The sequence below is a fragment of the Martes martes genome, assembly GCF_963455335.1.
Source record: "Martes martes genome assembly, chromosome: 6".
NCBI classification, from domain to species: Eukaryota; Metazoa; Chordata; class Mammalia; order Carnivora; family Mustelidae; genus Martes; species Martes martes.
The window spans coordinates 15,486,876-15,514,083 of NC_137893.1; positions in this window are offsets into that span (position 1 = coordinate 15,486,876).

The following is a 27,208-nucleotide window of genomic DNA, read 5'->3' on the forward strand; positions in this document are numbered from 1 at the left end:
GGAAGAAAGGACAAAGGTTATCGTTTGGCCTAGAGCAGTTTTTATGCTTGCCTGAAGGGAGAGAGGGTTGCACCTAATCCAATACTAACCCATTCACCAAGAAAAAAACTATTTTGAGCTTTCCTTTCTTCAGTGTGGGTAAGGAAAAAGAAAAACCATTGGTAAGTTCAAGGTGCTTTTTATTTATTTATTTTTTCATTTTTTTTTCACAAGGTGCTTTTTAAAATTACATCCCTCCCCCGAGGACCAACATCCAGCAGAAACCATTCTCAAGGGCACTGAGTTGAAGTCCTCTGCTATCCTCAGAAGGGTAAGACATGTTTCTTTTCCCTTGAGTGTCTAAATGGAAAAATGCATATAACTTTGTTTTTCTCAGAATAAAAGCCTGAGATACGTGAAAGTTCCTTGGTAGAAGAATTTTTTTATTTTTACAATTTATTTACTTATTTTTAGAGAGAGAGCGAGGTGGGGGCAGAGGAGGAAGGAGAGAGAATCTGAAGCAGACTTCGCACTAAACGCTGACTACCACATGAGGCTCGATCTCACGACCCTCAGATCATGACCTGAGCTGAAACCAAGAGTCAGAGTTCAACCAACTGAGCCATCCAGGTGTGTCCCTTTGGGGGAATATTTCTTGAATATATATCACTTGCCAGGCTCTCTGCCTTGACTGAAGCTATAAACATGTATGGAATACAGTTCTTGATTCCAGGGTTTAATACTTAAGTAAGGGAGACAGATATGTAACCGCATGATTTTCATGCTTTATTTGAGTTCCTAAGAATTAATATAAAAGATTAGCTTCTCACTGAAAAGGTGGCAAAAGGATATTAAGAGATGAACCACATACACACACAAAATGCACATGGTCCTTAACCATAAAACTTTGCTTTACCTAATTCATCATATGAGATACACAAAGTATAACTAAAATGAAATTGCAGGGCACCTGGGTGGTTCAGTGGGTTAAGTCTCTGCCTTCCGCTCAGGTCATGATCTCAGGGTCCTGGGATGGAGCCCCTGGGATTGAGCAGGGAGCCTGCTTCCCCCTTCTCTCTCTGCCTGCCTCTCTGTCTACTTGTGATCTCTGTCTGTCAAATAAACAAATAAAATCTTTAAAAAAATAAAAATAAAATGAAATTGCACCGCTTATGTATTTGATCGGCAAAGGTAAAAAATCTGGTAACTACTGTGTTGATGAGGGATTGGGGGAAGACACGATCACAGGCATAACTGGTGGGAATATACACGAGGACAACATTTATGGACAGCCATTTATTCATCAAAATTTAGAATCAAAGAGACAAAAAGGAGCCAATGGAGAGTTCCCAAAGCTTGAATAATCTGAGCAACAAATGAAACAGTGTCGGGTTAGAACCTCAACTAAATATCCACGGATCCACTCTGATGTAGCACGCTGCCCAGCATCGTAAGTGCGGGCTGCGTATAACGATTTCCTTCCAGAGAGTACCATATGGAAAGGAGTGGGGACTAACTTCAAAGTGGAGAAACCTGACATGCAACACGGCTAGGTGACCACGGTCAACACCAGCAGGGACGAGCTCTGTTGACAGTACATACACTTGACGTGGCATGATAAAAATGGCCCTTTACCTCTTCTTCCCCCCAAAACCCATAACCCCAGTGTAACCATGACAAAAACATCAGACAAATCCCAACAGAGGGATTTTCTACAAAATACCTGAGCGATACTCCTCTGTCTACTTCTTAAGAAGGAGCTAACGAGCAAAGGATGGAAATTGCTGACTAATGACAAGTGACAGGATCGGTGGGTAACAATGGCGCCCGGCTTTGGTGGGCAAGTCTACGTGTCCAGTGACAGTGATCTGTGTGCTTCTCTTTTTCCTCGAAGCGGCCTGTCTAAGTGGTAGAGACAAAAAAGTAGATCCTTGACTTGGACAGTGAGTGGGATGGGTGGACCGAAAGTTCTGGGCGTTGACGGCAGACCATCAAGGGAAGTGATGGCAGGGAGGGGAAGTCAATAAACCCAGGGGGAGCTCGGTGCTGTGGGTGAGGGAGGAGCCAAGGGGTTGGCTCTGGGTTTGGTGGAAGGGCACTGGTATGAAATCCGGATTCTGGTCACAGTGTGGGCTCTCCAAGGGTGAGATTTGAGGGTCTTGCCTTAATAAACTTGGCACATCCCACACGATGTTAAGTAACTCTTAACATTAAGGTAAATGGGGAAAGCAGAGGTAAAGAGATGGAAAGTAAAGGGTGGTTGAGAAATGTTAAAGAATCCTGTTCAGTTACAGTGGAAGGTCTACGGAGGGATTGTTGTGCATATATTGGAAAAGGTAAGTCGGGGCCAGACTGGGCCAAGTTTCTGGTTTGGGGTAGCAGTGTCTGCACACAGTGCAAATAGCGTCTTCTTATTCAAGCCCAACTTCCTATTGATGGAGAATAGTTGGGAGAAAGGCAGGCAGGGACAAGGCTCCCCCCTACCCCTCCTAAGAGGAAGCTACCCTTACAAGGAAAAAGGCCCCATCCTGTTATACTAGGCTTTAACCCCGCGCCCCAGCTTTAAGGCTTCCTACTGGGAGGACTTACTTGTATGTGACAGAAAGAAGGGAATGGAGTTGGGTGTCCTAACCCCGCTCTACAGCCAATGGGATATTTAAACAGAGAGCTGGTTCTACTGGCCTGAGGCTGGCTGGAATACCTTAGGACAGTGGCGATCACCTGCCCTCTTGGTTCCGGAGGCTACAAAACACCCCCCAGGAAGCAGCCCTCGACTCTATCCCACGTGAACAACTACCTGATTGGTAGACGAGTGTGTCGACCACAACCTGATTGGGTGGCAGGTGCAGGGAGGGTGAGTCAGATTAAAACAGCCCACACCAAAGAGCCCATAAAATCCTCTAGATTTAATCACCAAATCGGCAACCCTCTTGGCTCCCCTCCCTTTGGAGAGCTTTATACTATCGCTCAGTAAACCTTGCTCCGCTGCCTGCCACTCTTCCTCGGGTCTCCCTCTTCATTTTTCGAAGCAGCGTGACCAAGGGCCACGGGCACCAAAGGGAAGGAAATGCTGCCACGCTGTCAGAGGGTGGAGGTTAGGAGGGAGGGCACTAGGGTAGACTGAAAGATTCGGGCGGATGGACACCGACCCTGATTTCGGCAGCAGGTCAGTGGCGTTAAGAAGAAAGCGAGAGGCACTGCTGTACGGGAAATGGGGCGTAAGTCCATTGGCAACGAAATGTGGCTCTTTTTGACCTGTTGACTCAAGCCAACCAGCCAAAAATGTTAGTTTTGGAAAATAGGGGAAATCTGAAACGGACTGCGATTTAGACAATATTAAGGAATAACTTAAATTTTTAAAAAGATTGTTTATTTATTTATTTATTTATTTATTTAAGAGAGAGAGAGAACATGAGAGAAGTCAGTGGGAGAAGCAGACTCTCTGCCGAGCAGGGAGCCCGACGTGGGACTTGATCACCTGGACTCCAGGATCATGACCTGAGCCGAAGGCAGTTGCTTAATCAACTGAGCCACCTAGATGCCCTTAATTTTTTTTTTTTTTTAAAGGAGTGACAGTGAAACTCGTTATGTAAAACTTGTCTGTGTTTTTAGAGATGCCTCCCGAAGTACGAGGGACTGGAAGGACACGATGTCTGGGATTTGTTGTAAGAAAGAGCAAAATGCAGGAGATAGGTGAAGAAATGTGGAAACCTGGGTAATTGCTGAATCTGGGGTTTGTTGTCACGTGCTCTCTGCTTCTGGGTATGTTGGAAATTTTTCATAATAAAATTTTAAAAATAACAGCTGAACAGAGATTCGGGTCGGGAGTATAGTGAGAGTCATCCCACCTGAAAGCCCAGGTGGGCTGGGTGACAAGGTGGGTGGCAGAGGTGGGGGACTGCCCTTCGTTCCAAGGCAGAGCCGGGTGGTCTGTGGTCAGAACCTGGAGTTGAGAAGGGAGCTGACCCCCAAAGGAGCCATTTTCTCCTCTTTACCCAATGGCTGGGAAAGCCCGAGGCTCTTTCTTTTGGCATCACAGCCAGCTCCCCAGCCGACGGAGGACGCCAGCCCACAGGGGACAGGCTGAGTGGCGGGAAACAAGCCCCCGCTCCACTGTGTGTTTGTGGCTGCTGAGTCGACCTTGCTCCTCCAGGATAGGAGTGTGATAAACAGTGATTATGGGTAAAGTTTGTGGTGTTTGTGTCTCCCCAGATCAAAACTCTGTCTCCCCTCTGCGAACACAAGCCATCAAAAGTTGATCTGTATTTAATTTTCTCTGGGTGGTCCTGGGCTGACGTCTTGCCCTTTGGTCTCACCCTAGGAACTAGGGACCCGATCCTTTGTTCCGTCTGCTTCTAAGATAGCACGCCTCCCCGCTGCTGGCCTCGCCTGGGATTCCGTGCTCTGAAACTTCATCTGATGTTACAAGAACAAGAGAACCTTACATTGCCTGGTGAACATTCTGGGCGAAAAGCAGGTGTCCCGGTCACATCTGTGCACAACTGGTCTGCGTTCACGAGAAAGCTGCAGAGCGTGAGTCCGGCTAAAGGGTGGCCTTTGGTTGCCCCCCACTTCTAAGGGTTCCCCTGGATGGGAGAGACTGTCCTGACGCTTGAAATGCAGTAAACCTCTTTGGGGTACATGAGCTGGCTGGGGTTCCCAGTGGGCAGACTGCCTGCCCCATGGAGGCTTTTCCCAGAGGTGGAATGGGGGGTGGGGGCAAAGGGGGGAGGGGTCAACACAAAAAGTTATGAGAACAGCTCTGGGGAAGCAGAGCTCACTGTGTTTTGAAAGCACCTTGGCATGTCTGAATTCTCCGGGAAAACTGCTTCTTTTTCTTCCATAAACAGCACAGACGACCGACCCCTCCGACCCCTGCGGTGGAATGTGTCTCTTTTGGCATCTGCAAGGTGGGGCTCCCCCAGAAATGCAGAAATTGCACAGGGCCACGGGCTCAGTGACCCGTCATAAGTCACAGGGCACAAAGGGGTCAGATGGAGGAGCGCAGGAAGTTCAAGTGCCCCTCCTCCCTGTGCATCTCCCCGCCGGAGCCATCCCCCTCACCTCGAAGGGAATGTATTTCTGCTTTTTACTTACCTTCTAGCACTTTCAGTCTCCAGGACAAAAGTGCTTGAGACTGAGCCACCAGTTGAAACTTGCTATCATTAGCCTTTTTCCCCTCACCCTGGAAGTCTATTCCTATTAAAAAAAACCCGAAGGAGCCTGGCTGGAGGCACCTGGCTGGCTCAGTCGGTTGACCACGGGAATCCTGATCTCAGGGTTCTGAGTTTGAGTTAGGTATAGAGATTACTTAAAACAAATTTTTTTTAAATGCTCTTTTTTTTTTAAGATTTTATTTATGTATTTATTTGACACAGAGAGAGAGACACACACAGTGAGAGAGCGAACACAAGCAGGGGGAGTGGGAGAGGGAGAAGCAGGCTTCCCACTGGGCAGGAAGCCCAATGTGGGACTTCATCCCAGGAGCCTGGGATCATAACCTGAGCTGAAGGCAGACGCTCAATGACTGAGCCACCCAGGCAACCTACCCCTAAAAGAAAAAAAAAAAAAAAAGTCCCAAGAAGGCTGAATCCAAATTATAAAACCCAACTAGTATGCAGAATTACTCTGATGTGGGTGTCTTCAGTTCATTATGCCTTTGGCTTTATAGGGTATATTTAAAATGTATATACTACAGTGAATATAAACTTGATGATTTATTTTGCCCAAGAAGAAGGAAAGGATGAGAGGAAGTTAAAGCGGTGCCATTCCCTGGGGTGGAGCTCACGGGACCGTGCCCCCCCACCTAGGGACAGCCTTTCTTCAGAGGGTGTGCTCATTTCTCCCCAGGCTGACATGGCATTTGAGAAGGTTCCCACTCCTTGTCAATTGAGAATCTGTTACCACGAAACCACCTGATAGCTTGGAGCAAAATTGTTTGCATTTTTCAGGTCCAGGGATGAAATGATACATCAAGGTCGGGGACTTTGCTCACCTGTGCGGGGGCATTTATCACTCCCACCTGAGCCTTCCTGGAGATGCGTTCGGAGATAAACTCATTCAGACATGGCCATGAAATTCGAGGCTGGGAAAGCGGGCTTGCAAAGCTCCTCTTAAGCTCCCTTACATTTCAGGTGAGTCAGAATTCCATGAATTTACCGACAGAAGCTCTGATGACATGCCCATGACCCAGGTGATCCTAGGTCTCCCTGGCATTCTGCCACCCTTTCGGTCCTTGAAGTCACCTGTGATCCCTAAAAAAGTCTGGATAGAAAACAACTTGTACATGCTGGCTTTATGGATTTATCAGCCCATGTACCACACTGAGACTGGTGACTGGCATGTAAGAAATGCTATGTACTATTGGGGTGCCTGGGTGGCTCAGTCCTTAAGTGTCTGCCTTTGGCTCAGGTCATGATTCCAGGGTCCTGGGATTGAGCCCCACATTAGGCTCCCTGCTCGGCAGGAAGGCTGCTTCTCACTCTCCCACTCCCCCTGCTTGTGTGCCCTCTCTCGCTCTCTCTCTCTCTATCAAAAAATAAATAAATTAAAAAAATATATATATATTATTTGTTTCAAAATATGGCTCCAAAACGATGAGATCTGATCTGTCGATCTCATCAATCATCATCTACGGAGAGACTCTGGGTTTGAATCCTGGCCTTGGTCGCTTTGTAGCTGTGTCATTTCAGGCAAGTTGAAATCTTTCTTTGTTTCCATGTCTTCATTGGGACAATATAAATAAGAATAGTACATTGTAACATGATTCGGAGGATTACACTAGTGAAGAGAAAAACTTTTTTTTTTTTTTTAAAGATTTTTTTAATTTTTTTATTTATTTGACAGACAGAGGTCACAAGTAGGCAGAGAGGCAGGCAGAGAGAGAGGAGGAAGCAGGCTCCCTGCTGAGCAGAGAGCCCGATATGGGGCTGGATCCCAGGACCCTGGGACCATGACCTGAGCCGAAGGCAGAGGCTTTAACCCACTGAGCCACCCAGGTGCCCCAAGAGAAAAACTTTTGAGAACAAAGTCGGCACACACTCAGTGCTCGGTGAGTGTTAGCTATTATAACTATTAAATCTGAAAAGACAGACGCTAAAATATTAACAGTAGTATTTCTGGATGGTAATCTCATGGATGTGTCTGTTCAGTTTTATGCTCTATAAATTTAAGCTTCTTCGAGGACTGGGGCTTGTTTTCCTGGTCTTCGTAATCTTTGTGCACCTAATCGTGGGTCTGGCTGAGAATAGCTGCTGAGTAAATGTTACACTCAGCTGTTAGAATCACTCTGGCTGAGGCTCTCTTCCAAATACTCATTTTTACTATGCCATGTTTTCACAACTATTAAGGAAGTTCCAGAACAAAATAGGTAAAGTGAGATGAAATAAACAAAGCTTAATAAACACCAATCAACACAAACGTATTTCTTCCAAAATGACGTGCCTTATTCCAGGCTCCTCGAGGGCTTGGAGCGTAGGTTCTGGCCCTACCCTTTCCAGTGAGGGCGCCTCCTCCCCCAAAAGCCAGCCCTCTGTAGTTTGCCATAAAAATAACAAACTACTAGTTAATCACATGCATATGTAGTCCACGTCCTGGGGGCCTCTTGGGAATGGAAGTAAAGGAGATTTTATGGAAGTCAGACCTCTGGAGAGGCTGTACAGTTGGCAGTCAAAAAGACACACACTCCAAAAAAGCAGGATTACAGGAAAGCATATATACTGTGATTCCGTGCGCATGCGACATTACATATGTAAGGTACGCGTATGTATGGAATGTCTTTTTTTTTTTTTTTTAAGATTTTATTTACTTACTTGTCAGAGAAAGACAGCACAAGCAGGGAGAGCAGCAGGCAGAGGGAGAAGCAGGTTCCCCGATGGGCAGGGAGCCCGATCTGGGACTTGAGCCCAGGACCCTGGGATCATGACCTGAGCCAAAGGCAGTTGCTTAACCGACTGAGCCACCCAGGTGTCCCTAGAATGTTTTAAATACAATGTAAGTGGTGGTTATCTCGGGGTGGTGGAATTTGGGGTGATTTTTTTCTCCCTTTTTACTTTTTCTACACGGAAGACTATGCACATACACATGTATGATATGTGAGAAAAAGAAAATAACCACGTCCTTCCAGTGAAGGGGTCATCGAAGGGAACTTCTCTGTTCCACAGACTTCGAAACCTAACTGTGAAGATATCAACTCTGATGTCTAGTAAGGTTGTGAGATTTAGCAAATAACCATACAGGAGACCCGATTATACCTGAAGTCTGATAGGCAATGCTAAGTATTTACTATGCAGCATTGGCGTGATGTGAGCGTGCTCGATTCAGAGCCCAGGCCAGTGAGACCAGAGTCCAACTCCATGGTTCTGCTCTCCCTCTAGCATCTCTGTATCTGTGTGTCTTCCTTCCTCCCCCTTCCCCTCTTCCTCCACCCCTCCTTCTCCTTCCCCTCCCCCACCTCCTTCCTCCTTCCTCCTCTACCCCCTCCCCCTCCTCCTCCTCCTCCTCCCCCTCCTCCTCCTTCTTCTTCTTCTTCTTCTTCTTCTTCTTCGTGTGTGGTCTTCTCTTCTTATGAGAACACCAGCTACATCTGATTAAGGGCTCTCTTACTCCAATATGACTGTATCTTAACTAATTACATCTACAGTGACGTATTTCCAAAGAATGTCAAATGCTGAGGTAGTGGGTGTTAGGACTTCAGCATATCTTTTGGAGACACCCAGCGCAACCCGCGATTGTCTCATCCCACTGGTTCCTGTTCCAGCTGTTTGTCTCTAAGGAAAGTTAGGATCTCAGAGGGTGAGCTGGACAGTACATTTGTATGATATTGGGCATTATTACTCTTGGTTTCAAGGGACGAGAAACCCATCTTCCTCTAGATTAGGCTGAAAGGAACTCTTGGATGAGAGAGTCAAAAGAAGAATGAACCAGTCACACTGTGAGAAGTGAGCATTCCTGTTCGGCTGCAGGAACTACTGGATCAAGGGGTAGAGTGAGTCAGGATTTCTGCCATTCTCTTCTTTGGGCTTCATTCTCTGTTGAAAGTTCTCCTAGTAGTAGGGAATGTGGCTCCGGCCAGGTCCCAAGTCTGTTAGCTTCCTAGCACTAGGGGTAGACACTCTGCAGGAGAGAGCTGACAGCCCAGGGGGATGGAGACGCCAGGTCATGGACAATAAATTTGGCCAGTGGGATGGACTCCTGAAAAAACAAGGGAGTTACTATGGTGGTGGCATGGATGAGGACAGTGGAGCAGGGAACCGACAGACCACATTGCAGACGTCCATTTAAAGATTCTATTCATTTATTTGAGAGAGAGTGAGAGAGAGCATGAGAAGAGAGAGGGTCAGAGGGAGAAACAGACTCCCCGCTGAGTAGGGAGCCCGATGCGGGGCTCGATCCCAGCATCTGAGTTTAACCATCTGAGCCACCCAGGCGCCCGAAAATCCAATTTTCATGTAAATTACCCAGATGGGTTCCAGAGCTTGTTCATATTTGCTGGAGAAACTATTCTGTTCTCTATTTTATGTCATTTAGTAGATCAGGTTTATATCTGTGCCCCAGTGCAGCGATCCATGACATTTACAAAATCCAAATTCAAATAGTAATTTCAGATTAATCTGAAAATTGATTAGGTCATACGTGGTTTTTGCATACATGGTTTTTGTCCCTTTGGGGGTGTGAGGCATGTCTAGTATCCATTTATGAAGCCAGGATTTATTTGTACAGACTTTCGAGTCAATTAGTAACGTTCGTTAACGTTGAAAAGTAGTCATTTTTAAAGTTCATATTTTAACAAGGGTACCCTTCCTTTAATTTCATTTAAGGCATTTGTGTAACTGTGATAAATAGGCAACTATGCAAATACTGATTCACTCTGGGACTACAGGAGCACATTTAATGTAGTTAGCTATTTCTGCCTTAGCACTACTAATGACTTGCCTAAATCAATTATAGGAAGTAAATGCAATTTTTGCTTCTTTCTGCTGAACGGCAGAGGACAGAGTGATTATGGAAGCTTGGTTTTTTTTTTTTTGTACCCAAACGTTAAATTCTCAAGGTCATAAGGAGCAGACCGCTGATCATCAGGTCCACTCTCCAGCTGCCAGGGCGACCTCTTCATCCAGATTCGGGTAGACACCGCACGCCCGACTTGTGTGAAAGCAACGGAACGCTTGCCTTCTCCAGGACTCCCTCTCTTGCTGGCAAGTCCCCCTTTCCTGAAGGTCAATTCTCAGACCTAGACAACTCTCTTTTCTTCTTTATCTCTGCCTTCTGTCAATTATCCAAATATTATCCATGGTGCTACCTCTGTCAGTGAGTCCCAGTCTTGGGGGGGGGGGGGAGGGTGTCAGAATCAATCTGTCATTGAATGCACATTTGAGGTCCCAGTCCTGGAGATTCTGAGTCCGTAGATCTAGAAGTGGCCCAAGGTTCTGCATTTGAAGCACCCCTCCCCCACCCCTCCCATGTGGTTTAGGAGCCACTGCCCCGAGTGTCACCATTCCCACAGCCCCCAGCACTTCCGGTCCCACCTCTGCCTCCAGTGCCTTCATTTGCCAGGTCAGCCTCTACCTAGCTGACCGCACCGACAACACGTGCACTTGGATGTCTAATTTCCCAAGCACTTTGCCCATCAGCAGACGCACCAAGATGAGTAAAGGAGAATCATTCTCTCAGGACGATGCCTCAATGACGGGGGTAATCCAGGAAACTGAATCCTACTCTTGAGATGTTTAGAGACTAGGAAGCACCCACCCCAAGGTCCTCAAAGACGGAGTGACGAACTCAACCTTAGAAGGTTTGGGAGAGCTTTCCAGAAGAAGTGATGCTGAAGTTAGGATGAAGATGAGTTTATCAGACAGGGAAGGGCTGGGGGGAGAGAATATTCCAAATAGTTTAAAGCAGGCGAATGATAATATAACTCGACTGGGGCTTTAGATTTATCTCCAGACTTACTGTATAGTATCACATGTTGGACCCTCTGTTAGGCTGTTTGCAAGTTTTTTGGGGGGTTCCCCACTGTCTTCAGCATCAACGATGAACTCTTCCTTCTTGTATTCAAAGCCCTTTGTGACCCAGACCATCTCTCTGTTATCCTCACCGGTCCGCTCCCCTCCTGTGCTCTTGTCACATGCACGACTGAGTCTTCTTTTAAAAAGCTGTGTTCGGGGCGCCTGGGTGGTTCAGTGGGTTAAAGCCTCTGCCTTCGGCTCAGGTCATGACCTCAGGGTCCTGGGATCGAGCCCCGCATCAGGCTCTCTGCTCAGTGGGGAGCCTGCTTCCCTTCCTCTCTCTCTCTGCCTGCCTCTCTGCCTACCTGTGATCTCTGTCAAATAAATAAAATCTTAAAAAAAAAAAATAAAAAGATGTGTTCTCACTTCTCGAACGCCTTTCCCATCCGTCGTCCGGCAGGCCTTTCCCTGCCCCACGCCTCTGCTTTGATGGCCTTGCTCAGTCCCATTTTTCAACGTTTATTTCTTCACCTAGTTCATTTCAAGAGACTGGATATACAAATGGATGATGGTCAGACTAGCTATAAAACTGGAACTCTGCTCCAAAACTTGTAGGAACCTGCCAAGGAAACCAGTCCTGGTTGTACAGTAAACAGCCCGGGAAACTAGCTGGCTCGAAGTCAGACTTGTAGGAAGTCAAACTGTGATCTCTAGTAACAATCCGGGAAGCTAAATAGTAACTTCCAGAAAGATAAGCCCCACATGGCCAGGACTTGTTTAATAACTGGCATCTTTCCTGGTTTTCATCCTGTTTCCAACTTAGGACCAACCAAAGAAAGCCAGACATGCACCCTTACCAAATGCATAGAACACACCATTTCTGGTTCGCTGCGCACAGCTTTGCGACACCAGCAGCCTTCGTTGGGGCTCGCCTGAAGCTTTCCCACCTCTCTCTGCCCTCGAGCCTCTGCCACAAAGGACAGTGGCTGTCAGGTCTGAGTAAAGAGCCTTTGCCTCTTCTCATTTGGTTGGTTTTTACCTATCCCCACAGCTTGTAAAACTGTTAAAAATAAAGCAAATATACCACTGCTATTTTTTGTATAATCAAAGAAAGTACCATTGGTTTCTTTCCTTCATGAAAGCAGTTCCCTAGTCAGTATAGAAAATGACTGATCTCCACACTAGCCCGAGGAGAAATGGTCAGATGCCCCACATGACTGTGGGAATCTTCCAGCCCATTTTGCTTGGTTTTGTCCACAGATGCTAGAATAAATCTTGGTTGTTTAATGAGTCAGTCTATTAGTAATACTTTGAACTTACTTAGCTCGAGGTTAACCTTTGATTTTACTAGAGCCATTTGGCTCATTCGCCTGAAGGCTTGGACGGCGTGTGGTATTTTCAGCTGTACCAGGGGTGCTCCTGGCCGGTGGCTGGGACCCTGCAACCGCCCACTCTAGGTCCTTAGGCAGCCTCTTGGGCCAGCCCCCTAGGGCTTAGCCCATCATTTTCTTCTGCCCCCTTTTACCCTTAAATACTAGATCACCTGAAGTGCTGAATCTCAATTTTTCAAGACTTCCAGAAACCCTGATTAAGCAGTAGGAGTTTGAAAAACCTACTAACCTAATAGGACAGAATTCTTTACAATGAATTATTTTATCCTAAAGCAGTGTTCTCAAAAGCTTCAGTGGCTTTTCCAGTGATACAGAATACTGTGGAGATCTGCGATCCTATTAGTCAAATCTGGCCTGGTTTTCCACCATTCTTCTTCTGCCAGGATCCTGCAGTCTAAGAGCCCTGAACTGCCTGACCCCCATGCATGCCTCCTCCCTGCTGGCCTTTGTTCTCCTGCTTTGTCCTGCTTGGGACACCCTTCTTCTTCTTCTTTTTTTTTTCCTTAAGATTTTATTTTTTTGTCAGGGAGAGACAGAGAGAACACACGCAAGGCGGGGTGGGGGGGTTGTGGCAGGCAGAGGAAGAAGACCTCCTGCTGAGCAGGGAGCCTGATGCGGGGCTCGATCCCACAACCCTGGGATTGTGACTTGAGCTGAAGGCAGATGCTTAACTGAGCCACCAACTGATCCACCCAGGCATTCCTCCAGGGTGCCTTCTACCTTCTACCTTCCTCATCTGGACACTGGCCATATCTCTCACTTTTCAAGTCCAGTGTCAGCAGATGGGAAGAGTACTTTGGAGGGCGGGGGTCATTCTGTGCTTGTACTTCCTGGCTGCGGGATGCTGGGCAGATTACTTCACTTTTCAGTCTGTTTTATCATCGATGAACCAGCTTTAAAAATAATTACCAAATAGGTCTGAGCACTTAAAGGCAAAAATGCTTATTAAAACATTCTTGGCTTAATGTTCTCTTTCTTGACATGGGTGGTTACACAGGCATTTGCTTGTGAGAATTCATTGACCTGTATATTTACGTCTGTGCACTTTTCTGTGTGTTGACGTCAATGAAAAAATTAGAAATAACTAGTCCAGCTTAATAGGGTCTTATAAATATTATAAATGTTGGCTGTCTTCGCCTCTTTTCTTTTCCCGTCAAAAGGCAGATGACCAGAGTTGGGTTGGATAACCAATTCAGGAATGATGGATTGAGATTCACAAGAGCTAGATGTGTTCCGTGGAAGGACTGAGGGCAATAGATAAAAAGAAATCAGTGTACAGAAGGTCCCAAAGGAAACGGTGCAGTAACGAGTGGAAGGTGTGTTCTAAGAGGATCGTTATGAGAAAGCTGAGATTTCAGCTGACCGCAGACTGGGTTGCCCTCAAAGGTCTAGCTTGACCGCTAAGCTCTAGGGCCATCGAAAAGCAAACAAGCAACCATAAACCGAACCCAACCAGAACAAACCAGAAATCTCAACACAACTTTAGGTTTCAACAGATGTGTCATACTCAGCTCCCAGGAGCAAAACGAACCCATTGATGGCTGAATCTGTCAGACCACACCTGTACCATGGGCATTCGGTTAGGGAAGCCTCTGAGGATGGGTCTAGACCAGTGACCCGGTACCAAGTTCAGTGGCTAGGATCCTAAGAGGGGCTTCAAATCATGTCCTAGGAAGAGCTGGAGAATGGAGCTTTAAGAAAATATTTGGAGGGTGACTGGGAGGGCTTCGTATGTAGGAAAGGATTTTGTCAAAGGTTAGAATTATTCTATGTAGCTTCATAAGGGAAAACTGAGTCGGTAGGTTAAAGTCTGGGTTTTAGATCCTATTAGGAAGGAGGTAGCTCCTGACTGCGGTGTCTTGATGATAGAATGGACTTCCTGTCCATCACTGGGAGTATTTAAGCACAGGCTCAATGGTTGTGGCTTATAGCCATTGTCGATTATATTTCTATTTTGGGTGGGATGGAGTCGTATGCCCTCTGTTATGGGTTGAATTGTGTCCCCCCCAAAAGTTGTGTTGAAGTCCTAACTCCTGGTCTTGGGAAGGTGATTTTATTTGGAAATAGGGTCTTTGCAGCTGTGTCCACATGAAGACGAGGTCATTCGGGTGAAGCACCATCCACAGGACTATTGTCCTTGTAAGAAGGGACCAGAGACAAACAGAGAGGCACAGACGCAGAGAGGGAAACTGGCCCTGTGACAACAGAGACAGAGATCGCCTCCCCAAGCCAACAAATGCCAAGCACGGCAGGAAACATCCAGAAGCTAGAAGACAGAACATGGCTCTGCTCATGTCTTGCTCTTCAGAACTGGAAGAGGAGAAAATCATGTGGTGTTAAAGCCACCAAGTTTGTGGCCCTTGTGATGGCAGCCTTACCTGGTGTGTTACACCCTGAAAAGCCATTCCGAGCCTCTGAACCCTTACTCGCCAGAGAGCAACAACACAGGTGGGCAGGCCTTGCAGGCCTTATGTCTGTGGGGACCCATACACCTGTGACTCTCTGCGTCCCCGCGCCCCCTCCCCTTGGGGTGACAACCCTACCTCCTGTCCCTCTTGTTCTGGGTGCTTCCTCCAACAATGCCATGGCTGCTGAAGCCCGGGGAGGTCCTAGGACGCATCTCTCCTTCTCCTTCCCACCCAGCTTTCCAGCCTGGGAGAGCCCAGGGCTCAGAGTTTGGAAGCTCTGTGAGGCCAGGGTCAAGGGCAGGGCTCTCTCTTGCTTACAGTAGGAATCAATAGGCCTTGGGAACCCTAGCCCAGATATAAGGAAAAAGGCCCTCAGAGCTGCAAATAACTCACCTAGAAATGAACTTCTGGAATGCGGTTGTCTGTGAGGTCAGGGACAGCCTGTGTTTGATGCTCAGGCCCGGTTTCTAGATAACGTTGTAACATTGCAGCAGATTGAAACCTTCAACAGTCCAGAAACATGCTGAAAGGACTCATAAAGCAACTCATTTTTCCTCCCACTGAAAGTCAGGAATGTCCTTGGAGGACTTTTGCTGAGACATGTGAAGGATTTGCTTTTTAAAAAACCGTAAATCAGGACCTCCCTGTGATTCCCGCACGAGCTCCGCTGATCGTGTGCAGACCTCGTCGGGGTGCCTGATCCTCCTCGTGGGGAAGCAAACAGGGCCTGCGTAGGCCGAGCCCCGATCTGGAAAGCGAGGGTAAGGAGAAGTCCTTCCAAACCAACCCCCTGAGCCCCCCATGGCAAGTACAACTTGGGCTTTCCTTTGACCTCCTTAAAGAGACAGGGGCTTGAGTCCTGGAGTCCCTACAGCCCTCTGGTGTCCTTGGGTCCAGCCACACAGCTCAAGGTCATCCCTTTGCATACTGCAGTTCCACAGGAGATCGTTCTTGAAAAGAGCCCACGGCTGACGTGTGTAGATGTGAAATTTGAAAACCACTCCTTGCGGTCTGGAAGAACACTACGGTGGGTTGAATAGGGTCCCGCAGAAGATACGCCCTTGCCTTCACCCCTGCAATGCGTGATGGGACCTTCTTTGGAATAAGGGTTCTTGGCAGATGTAATTAAGAATCTCGAGGGGACGCCTGGGTGGCTCCGTTGGTTAAGCGTCTGCCTTTGGCTCAGGTCATGATCTCAGGGTCCTGGAATCGAGTCCCGCATTGGGGTCCTGGCTCAGCGGGGAAACGGCTTGTCCCTCTGCCTCCCGCTTCCCCTGCTTGTGTGCTCTTTCTCTATCAAATAAATAAATAAAATCTTGAGCTGAAATGATCCTAGATTATCCGGATGGGCCCCAAATCCAGTTAACAAGTGTCGTTATGAAAGAAGAGAAGAGAAGACACAGACTCTCAGAGAGGAGAGAAGGCCACGGGAAGATGGAAACAGCGCTGCGAGCTACTCAATCAGCAGCCAGGGAAAGCCTGATCCCCAGAAGCTGGAAAAGACCGGGAATGGATTCTGTTCTAGAATCTTCAGAGGGACAGGGGCCCTGCTGAGTCTCTGGTTTCAGACTTCTGGCCTCCAAACCTGGGGTGATAAGCTTCTGCTGCACTAAGCCACCAAGGGTGAGGTAATTCGTTGCAGCGGCCACAGGAACCTAGGAGAATTGTCCCCCGGACTGGGACACCTTCCGTGTACACACCGGTGTCAGTGCTGTGTTAAAACAAATATTATAAATGACTTCTGGGATCCTGAAATACATAAGAAAACATGGAAAAATTTAGATATGTTCATCAGAGTGCAGTTTGGAAAAAGTTGGAAACGATCTGAATGTCTCACCATAGGGGATCAATTAAATAAATTATGGGGCAGCCATTTAGAGAATCCCATGTAGCCATTTAAAGAACATTACAGAAATGTAGCTACTGATGTGGAAAGATGCTGCCAACTGGCCTGAGGAAAAATACACTATGGTATGATCTCATTTACAAAATACATAAGTCTATATATTATGTATGAATACATAGAAAAATCTAGAATGGAATGTCAACAGTGTTTTTTCTTGAAAGAGTGCGTGTTTTAGGTTCTTTTGCTTCTCTGGGTTGTCTGTAATTAAGATGTAATTTATAATAATAGTGTAAAGTATTTGCAACAACAATAGCAACAACAAAGGCAACGGAAGGCATTTATTTCATCTGGAGGAAGCAAAAACCGTGAAACTTGTCATCAGCTACACAATGGGAAATGTTATTTTCCTGTGGAGGATTTAGGAAAATGGGCATGGGAAGAGATCAATTCGGCACAGGGGCAGCCTTCATTCCTGGGAGTTCAGAATGATACCAGGCCAGGAGCAAGCTAGGAATTAACTGGACAACTGCAGGACTTGTCAGAACCTTGTACATGCCAACACCATGGCAAGTCTCCAAGAGACACGTGGGATGACATTTTCCATCCCACACCATTTGATCACTGAGCCAGGAACATCTGGTAGTACTCCTGCTCTGAGAAACACAGTGGGGGAAAGCTTGGAACACTCTTTGACAAAAAGCAGTTCAATTAAGTGAAGAGCAAAACTACCCAGATACGAAAGAAGGAAGAATGTTTCCAGTTTATATATTGCTGAGAAAGGCTGGCTGCTCCCCATGAGCCCTAACTTGAACACAAGCAGCAGTGTCCTAAAATAATATTAAAAGTCTGACCAATAAGAACCCAGAGCACGTAGCAGATGGGATCCTCCTGGCTCTTCGGGCTCCGCATTTTAGAATGCGAGAGAGGGTCCTAAGAATTCCGGCAACCAACACTTGTATAAGAGGCGGTTACATTACGTGCGAGGGACAGCCCAAGTGAATGCACATCATCTGGGTCCAAGAGTTTTATTACGTAAAAGAAAGGTGCCAGCAAACATCTTCCTTGTGTTGACAGGTGGGGAGAAAAGCAGCCCTTGTCAGAGAGAGGGAGGCAAAGAGGTCGGCTCCGCACGGTGGTGGTGTCCTTCCCAGAGGGCCCTTTACAGACCCCCGTCCCCATGGCAGAGGCCCTCACCTGGCCTGCTATGTCCTGCCCACACGGACCAACAGCACTACATTGGACTATTCCTTTTTCTTTCTTTCTTTTCTTCTCCCCTCTGAATGCACCCTTGAGAATCCAGAGATCTGAGCTCTATTCACAGCCCTACCCGGGGTACCAGAGGGCTGGAGGGGGGTCACTCCCCAGGCTACACAGGACGCCTGAGGCCCTGGACCAAATGGCATGTGAGGGGACATCCTGTGTCGGGACAACACTCTTGGATTTTCACTTTCTGCCCTGCCCAACCAGACACCCCATGTTCCCTGCGGGGCCCTGGCTGTGGTCCCCTTTCTCCTTCCTGTTCTTTCCTTGGCTCATTTGTTGCTTTCTCTTGGTACAAGACATTTGGAATGAGGGGCAGCCCTACTGTGGTCGGGAAGCTGCTGTTGAGTTTTTTTTATGGCTCTTACATTATGTTTTCTTCCATCCCCCAGGAGCCGGTGGCCTTTTGGAGCCCCAGCCCCAGAGTAAAGTGCTCCTCCGCCCTCTTCCCGCTTGGCAGGAAAATTACCTGGACAGCCTGTGAACCCTGAAGCTTCCTGCCCTTCACCCCACACTGATTACGAGAATCTAAATTAGGGTGAATCTGCATTAAAAACAAACAAAAAGAAATCCCCAAGTAATTTGTGATGTAGAACCGCCACCCCCCCAGGCACTTGCTGGCCCAGCTGGACCCCTAGTGTTCCCCTCATACCTGCTCACATCAAGATCTGCTTAGTTGATCATCTCGATAGTTCTCAACTGGGTCCTCTTCATGCTGATGCAACTGGGCGGATAAAGCCCATATCTTTAGTGAGCGTATAACTAGGACGTCCCTGGAATTGATTATCCAAGTTGGGATACTTTAGTGAGCGAAGGGGACACCATGAATAATTATGTCGAGAGGTAGGCACGCCGTCACCAGGTGGCTGTAGCCTTCTCTGTGTGTGAGCTCTCTGTGAGCTGGTCCCTTTTTGCCTCTGACCTCCTCTGAAGACTTTCGTCTTGGGACCCCAGCGTGCGCTCCTATTAAAGATCTCAGGCTCCCTGTGCTACTTGAAATTCCATCATGTGCCTTGTTTTCTTTCTTTTAACTCCAGGTCACGCTGTTCTCTCTGCCATCTTCACACAGCTCACGCCCTTCCTTCTGGCCTCAACTGAGACATTACTTCCTTGGGAAGCCTCCCTTGTCCATTTCCACCCCCCCCCCCCGTGGGGTTACATCACCCCGCCCCCCACTAGGGATCTGCCTACCTCATGGGGGCAGTATTTTTTGGTAATCATCTGTTGACTGGTGTGTCTCTTCTCCCAGGAGCCTGGAAGCAGCTTTAGGTTTTGTTCTTGACTCCATTTAGGGCCTAACTTGTCTAGTGGGAGGCCAAGACAATCACTCCACAAAAGTTCATCTCTAAAACAGTGTACACAGTCCTATTAATTACTCCCCAAAGTTCATCATTCAATCCTGACCTCGCATGCCCCAGCCTGGTGAGGGCTGGGCACAGAGATAAAGAGGAGCCCGTCCTCACCCAGCTCCCTTTCCCGGGGGAACCACTCTTCTCGAAGCATCTGCGCTTCAAGGAGGATGTCTCTGCAGCATCTGAGTGCCTTTGGACACCTTTCAAGTGTTAAGCATTTTTTTTCAAAAGGGCCATAACAACAACAAAGACAAGAATTGGACAAGAGCCATGTGACCCAGCGGCTAATCGTGGCGCCTCTGCTGCCTGACCACCATTATGTCCCCGGCCTGCTACCTTCTGGACCAGTTACTTACGTTCTCCGAGCTTCAGTCTCCGCCTCGGGGATGCGGGGACCAACAACTGTACCTGGTACACAGTAACCGCTCGGTAACTGTTACTGCCAATAGACAGTTTGGCCCAAGGGCTGCCGCGCTCGCCAGGGACCCTCCTGGGGAGGTCATGAGCCCTCGAAGGGGACCCGAAGTCTTGTCAGGAGCCTTTGCAACACGAAGTGTAGGCCAGTCTCGTCTCTCTGTTCGGCTGTTGTAAAGAAACATCTGGAGGGTCGGAGCCAGCTGGAAACAGCTTTAGGTTTGGACAACAGCCACTCTCAAGGTCTGTCCCAACCAGAGCAATCTTGGCAATCAACTTGGGACAAAATACATAGCAATACAGCAGGAGAGACCGGGCATCACAGGGAGACCAGCACAGAGAGCAGAGAGGACCCTGTGCATTTGAGATTTTCTGAAGATTAAAGGAAGCCCATTTTATTTTATTTATTTATTTTTAAGATGTTATTTATCTGTTGGACAAACAGAGATCACAAGTAGGCAGAGAGGCAGGCAGAGAGAGCTGAGCAGAGAGCCTGATGCGGGGCTGGATCCCAGGACCCTGGGACCATGACCTGAGCTAAAGGCAGAGACTTTAGCCCACTGAGCCGCCCAGGGGCCCCTAAAGGAAGCTCATTTGTCTTGGAGGCCCTGGCTGTTCCCCACCACTCACTATCAATCAGCGGTTACTCATGAGCAGGATTTCTGCACGATTTTCGTACCAAGAACGAGAGTAATTTTGCTGTAGAAGCTCCATATCGTGGATGAGCAGAGTAGAGAAGACTCGGAGTTGAATTTGCCCAAAACACCCCCATTTGCTGTTGACTGAGTAGCATTTAAATGGGCTCTCCTTGGGGAGTGGGGGGATGGGGAGCTGGGGGGTGGACCCTGGGGAAGGCATGCATTGTCATGAGCCCTGGGTATTCTAGAAGACTGAGGAATCACACACCTGTGCCTCTGAAACCAATAATACATTTTTTTAAATGGCCTCTTTTTCGGGGTGGGGGGGGGGCGCTTTCCAGTTGGCCCGGCACATTCACAGAGTGCCACGTGCTGGGCTGGTGACCCAGGCAGGTGAGCGGTCCTGAGCGTCTGCAGAGCGTACTCCTCGCTGTAAAAAGCCGCCCGCCGAGGTCCTCCGCGGGAGCAGACCGGGCAGTCTTTGAGGGAATGTGCGTCAGCCCAGCTCGGCTCCTCTTTGGGTCACTGCGGTGCCGCCTCTGCCGGGCCTTTTCCCAGCACCGTGGGTTCAGCTCTGGTCAAGGAGGAGGCTCTCCCGGCCCTCTTGTTACTCCCCGAAGGGGCACAGAGACATGAGAACTGAATACATCCGCACGGGTGCTGCGCACCTGGGCCGCGGGTCTTCCCGGCGGCGTCCTGCTCGGGGGAGGCGGCTGGGGAGCGGCACCGGGGAGAGGAGCTGCCTGAGGAAGAGGCTGGTGAGGGAACCAGGGAGATTCCGACCGGGAGGATGCCGGCCCCTGAGTGTGTGTGTGTGTGTGAGCGTGTGTGTGTGTGTGTCTACAGCTGTCTAAAACTCTTCTTGCCCCTTGTTGATGCCCACAGCTTACCCTTCCGTCCACATGTGCCTTCTTGTGGGACACTTTCCTGCCCATCCGGGTCTGGGTTGGCGACACCGCCTGGTGCCCTCTTGGTCCCCCCCCCCCCCCCCCAGCTCATGGGTCTCCGGCCTGAGCGCCCCGAGCTCTGCCCCACCCGCCTGCTGGCCTCCTGAGATGCGTGTGGTTGGATAAGGAGAGCCTCCCATATTGACCCCTGTATCCCTAGCTCAGCACAGGCCCAGCAGGTGACGGTCATTCATCAAATATCAGTTCCATGAAGCAAAGAAGAAAAGGAAGAGGGATGGGGGAGGGGAAGGGGGAGGAGGGAAGAGGAAGAAGGGCAGAAGGAGGAGGGAAGAAAGTGGTGGGGGAGGGGAGGAAGAGAAAGGGAGGAAGAGGAGGGGGTGGTGGAGGAGAGGGAAGGGAGGAGGAGGGGGAGGAGGAGAACGGGAAGGGGGAGGGGAGGAGAGGAAAGTAGAAAAGGAGAGGAGGAGGAGGAGGAGAGGGGGTGGTTGAGGAGGAGGAAGGGAGGGAAAGGTAGGGAAGAGGCGGGGAGGAGGAGGGGAGAAGGGGAAGAGGATGAAAGAAGAGGGGGAGGGGAGAAGGGGTTAGGGGGAAAGGGAGGGGGGAGGAGAAGGGAGGAAGGGGGAGGAGGCTGCAACATGGACTAAAGATAAAGGATGAAACTTGAGACTCCAATTTGTTTTGCCCAAGAGCCCTGAGCGGTGTTGAAGGCCCCAGGCTATCTAAAGAAAGCACGTGGGTTGGAAGAGCTAGACCCTTACCCCAGTTTCGCCATCGATCCTCATTTGACTTTGGGCAGTTTAATAGAATTCATGAAGCTTCATTTTTTTTTTCTTCCAGATTTCCAATGAGGACAACTCCAGGAATTTACAGATGTGTGTTGGAGTTCAAATGAGATGTGGGTAATGTAGCTAAAAAACTCGGTGCATGTTGCAAATTGAAAAAAAAATTTTTTTTTGCATATAAGTTTAGAATAAAATGAAAATTTTTAAAAAGATTTTATTTATTTATTTGACAGACAGAGATCACAAGTAGGCAGAGAGGCAGCCAGAGAGAGAGGGGAAAGCAGGCTCCCTGCTGAGCAGAGAGCCCAATGCGGGGCTCAGTCCCAGGACCCTGGGATCATGACCCGAGCCGAAGGCAGAGGCTTTAACCCACTGAGCCACCCAGGTGCCCCTAGAATAAAGTGAATTTTATAAAGAACCTCATAAGTCAAACTGGTAGCTCAGGGAGAGAAGTTCCATCTACCCGCTAAAGGACCTGACCAAGTGCACTTTTTCTTGCCTTTAGCATTTCCTGGGTGAGTCACATGATGTCTGAGATCCCCAAGGCATTGAGAGTCCCGACTGCCCTATGGGAACGGGATGCAGGAAGAGCAGACGCCATGTTTCCCTTGACCTCTCAGCCAGAAACATGGGAAAACACACTCTACTGGACTCCCTGAGATCCTCACTTGCAAGCATTTACAGCATCATGGGCGTAGGAACAATTTCACAAAAAGAAAACTATCAGCACAGATTCTAGGTTATCACCAACACACACAAAATTGGAACCAGAACACCTTGATATCAAGACAATGATATTCGCCCCCACCCCCCTGTCCCTTCTTCCAGATCTTTCCCTGACAAATCTCATTCCCACTTCCACCCTTTCTCTGTAGATGACTGACCTTGCCTCCCACCACACAGAGAAAACAGGCTAAAAAGCAGGGGCTTTCGAAGCTTCCTGTGGCCCACCATCCACCCCACCCACAATGCAGTGACTTGTCTCCGCATTCACCCCTCCCACCCCCCACCTCACGAGAGGAGATGTTGTCTCCACATGATCTTCATTCTTCCACCTCTGTTTGGAATCTTACCCCGTTTCCTGCAGAATTCCATCCTATCTAAGAAACCTTTCCCTCTGTCTTCCGCCTCTCCTTCTCTACCTGATGTTTCTGCTCAGACTACCAAGTGAGCCCACACAGCGCTCTAAGTATTGCTCTGTTTTTCTCCTTTCCTCAGGAGCCACACTTCTGTTATTTGCTTCTTGGTCTTCCATGTCTTCTTTTTGCTCCTTAACCCACTATCATTTGTCTTCTGCCGCCGTCACTCCACAGAAATTGCTTTCACTGAGGTCAACACTTTCCTGTTCCTCCGTATCTCTGGTTTCCCGAAAACGACTGCCTCCTGTTTCTCCTCGCACCCCTCCTCAGGTCTATGTGTGGGCTCCACATCCTTCACGCTCTCCTTACCTGAAGGACTTTCCCAAGGCTCTGCGTTCAGACTTGTTCTCACTCTACACACTCTGCTTTGGGGATCTCTCCTTCCGTGTGACAGTTGCCATCTGTATTGGGTTGAATAGTTTTGCCACCAAATTTATCCCTTCCCGGGAACCTCAGAGTGTGACCTTATTTGGAAATAGGGCTGTTGTTGCTATACTTAGTTAAGGTGAGATCATATTGGAGTAGGGTGGTGTTCTCATAAAAAGAGGAAAAAAGGGGCACCTGGGTGGCTCAGTGGGTTAAAGCCTCTGCCTTTGGCTCAGGTCATGATCCCAGGGTCCTGGGATTGAGCCCCGCCTCAGGCTCTCTGCTCAGTGGGGGGCCTACTTCCTCCTCTCTCTCTGCCTGCCCCTCTGCCTACTTGTGATCTCTGTCTGTCAGATAAATAAATAAAAATAATTTTAAAAAAAGACGAAAAAAGACACAGAAATGGACACAGGGAGAACCCCATGTGACACTGGAGACAGAGACTGGGGTTGTGTGACTTCAAGCCAAGGACCACCAAGGATTGGTGACACCATCAGAGGTGCAAGGAGGCAAGTAGGGATCCTTCCCTAGAGCAGTCAGAGAGAGCATGGACTGCCACACCTTGATTTCAGACGTTTGGCCTCCAGAAACCAACGTATCAATGGTGCCAGAGTCTCTCTGAAGGTTCTAGGGCAGGATCCTTCTTTGCCTCTTCCCAACTCTGGTGGTTGCTGGCAATCCTTGGCTCGAAGGTGTGTTATTCCAATCCGATCGTTGCTTTCATCATCACATGACGTTCTCCCTGGTTGTCTGTTTCCAAATTTTCCTTTTCTTATAAGAACACCGGTTATATTGGGTTAGAGACACCCTAATCCAGCCTGACCTCATCTTAACTCAATTACATCTACAAAGACCCTATTTCCAAATAAGGTCGCACACGTAAGGTTCCAGGCAGACCTGAAGTTTTTGGAGGAAACTATTTAACTCAGCACAGTGACTTTTGGCTACAAATTCTTCTCTATCTTTTGAATTGTGCATGTTACATGTATTACTAGCCACTCACTAAGCCCCTGATGCCTTTTGATACATGTATCTTGACCTTATTTAATTACAGAAGATTCAAAATCTCTAAAGCGGAGCACAGCATCAAGAACCAGGTGTTCAGCCCCAGGACTGCCTGTGTTCCAGAACTTGCTCCTCGGCTGGGACACGGCTGTCTCCTCTCTGGGTCTCTCCACACTGTTTCCCTCCGTGCACGTCTGTCTCCAAACGTCCCCTCTGATGAAGAGACTAGTGGTACCGGATTGGAGCCCGCTCTCATGACCTCACTCATACTTGACGGCCTCTGTCAAGGCCCAGTCTCCGGAGAATGTCACAGTCCACAGTGGGGACTGGGAGGACTTTACGGGAGATCTGTGTCCCCCCTACATTTCACTCCAGCTGTTTCCTCCTGCCGCCTCACGACCATAGCCCCTTTCCTCCACCGCGGGGCTTCCGGCTCCACCTCCCCGCTTCCGGCCGCAGGGATCACGACACCTCACGCGGTTTTACGGCCGTTCCCGGATTTCCGCTCCGTGTCCATTTCCCCCCGACGCCCTGGATGGTTTCCCGTGTGTGGGCAGCCCGTGAGGCGGGGGAACCTCTCACTCCTCTGCACCGAGGTGATCTTCACCTTCGTTTCTCTTCCACTCTGTAACCTGCTCCCCGAATGCGGTGTGGACCTTGGCAGTCGCAGGAAGCTACTACCCACCTCTGAAACCTGGAAGACCAACGCCGACTTCCAAAGCCACTCCCAGCTCTCCCTCCCACACGCCCATCAAACCCGCTCTTGGGGCTGACGAGCCCCTCCCTCCCTCCATTTCTCATCTCTCGGCTCCCTTCTAGCTCCTTCTCTTGCATGCCATATTGCATATGCTGTCCAATGAAGTCACCACTGGCCACCACTGTAAATAGGGTTATTTACATTTAAATAAAATTTAAAAATTCAGTTCCTGGGTCATCCTAACCGTATTTCAAGTGCACAATAGGCTTACGTGGCTAATGGCAGAACAACAGAAAGTTCTATGGATGACACCCCTCTAGATGTCTCAGTTGTCCCTTGAACTAATTTTTTAGGCACTAATATCCTGCTGAGTAAATGAATAAATGCTTAGGAATTTGATGTCCTCGTCTTTCCCCTGCATTTTGACCAGCCGATGCACAGCGGTGAATCGGTCCTACCCTCTTCCCTGTTTTTGCTTCTACATCTGACTGATGTGCACCGCTGGAAAAGTTATTCAGCGGGGTATCACGTCATGATCCTCATCTATAAAATGGGGTAAGAGTAGTGCTCATAAGATGATTGGAAGGACTGAACGAGATAAGGCCAAAAGGTGTTTAACATATTTGGCAAATAGCAGCTCAGTATTTATTATTGTTATTATTATTATTATTATTTTAAAATTCCAAACCTCAGCTGGAGTCTCATGTTGTCAGCTGCCTCCCTATCTTTCCCAGTAAGTGCATTCCCACGCTTTCCTACTCCTAAAGAGACATTTTATTTTATATTTTTTAATTTAAATTCAGTTAACCAACATATAGTACATCATTAGTTTCAGATGTAGTGTTCAATAACTCCTCCATTGCGTATGACACCCAGTGCTCATCCCATCCAGTGCCCTCCTTCATGCTCATCACCCAGTTACCCCATTCCCCTGCCCATCTTTCCTCCAGCAAACCTCAGTTTGTTTCCCAGAGTTGAGAGTTTCTCTTGGTTTGTCTTCCTCTCTGATTTCTTCCCCATCAGTTTTTCCTCTCTACCCTGCTAATCCTCTGCACTGTTCCTTATGTTCCACATATGAGTGAAACCATAGGATGATTGTCTTTCTCTGTTGAGTTATTTCACTTAGTACAATACCCTCGAGTTCCATCCATATCCACATAAATGGTAGGTATTCATCCTTTCTAATGGCTCAGTGATATTCCATTGTGTATATAAATCACATCCCTAAAGAGACGTTTCAGAAGCTCCTCCTCTTTTGTGTCTTACCTACAGTCTTTCTGTATGTCAGTGGGAGAGAATTTTCTTTGCAGTTAGTAATTCTTTGTAGAAAAAGGCAGATCTGGGGCGCCTGGGTGGCTCAGTGGTTTAAGCCGCTGCCTTCGGCTCAAGTCATGATCTCAGGGTCCTGGGATCGAGTCCCACATCGGGCTCTCTGCTTGGCAGGGAGCCTGCTTCCCTCTCTCACTCTCTCTGCCTGCCTCTCTGCCTGCTTGTGATCTCTCTCTCTCTGTCAAATAAAATAAATAAAATCTTAAAAAAAAAAATTTAGAAAAAGGCAGATCTGCTTTAAGGTGGTGATTTTTAGTCTCTAAAACTTGGGGTAATTCCCTCTTTTAAGATAAGAAAAAACAAGATATGATTTCTGGAAGTGTCTCTTGATAGGGTACAAGATCAGTTTCTTGAGGCTCCTGCAACACATCGCTACAAATCTGGTGGCTTAAAACAACAGACATTGATTCTCTCTTCATTCTAGAAGGTAGGTAGGGCCATGCTCCCTCCAATGCTCCTGCTCTGGTGGCTCCGGGTCAGTTCTCTTTGGCTGAGGCAGCGTCACTTCCATCTCTGCCTCCATGTTCGTGTGGCTGCTTCGTGTGTGTCTCTGTGTCTACCCCTTTCTGTCTCTTATAAGGACACCCAGCACTGGGTTTGGGGGCCCCTTGTCTTCTTTGTACTAGGATTATTATTTGTGGAGACTGAGTGGTCATGTAGTTTGGTCAATGCCATTGAAAGAAGAATTTATTGCTCACATCTCCCAAGAGAAGGGGACCACCATGCCCCTCAGGCCACGTGGGGAGCA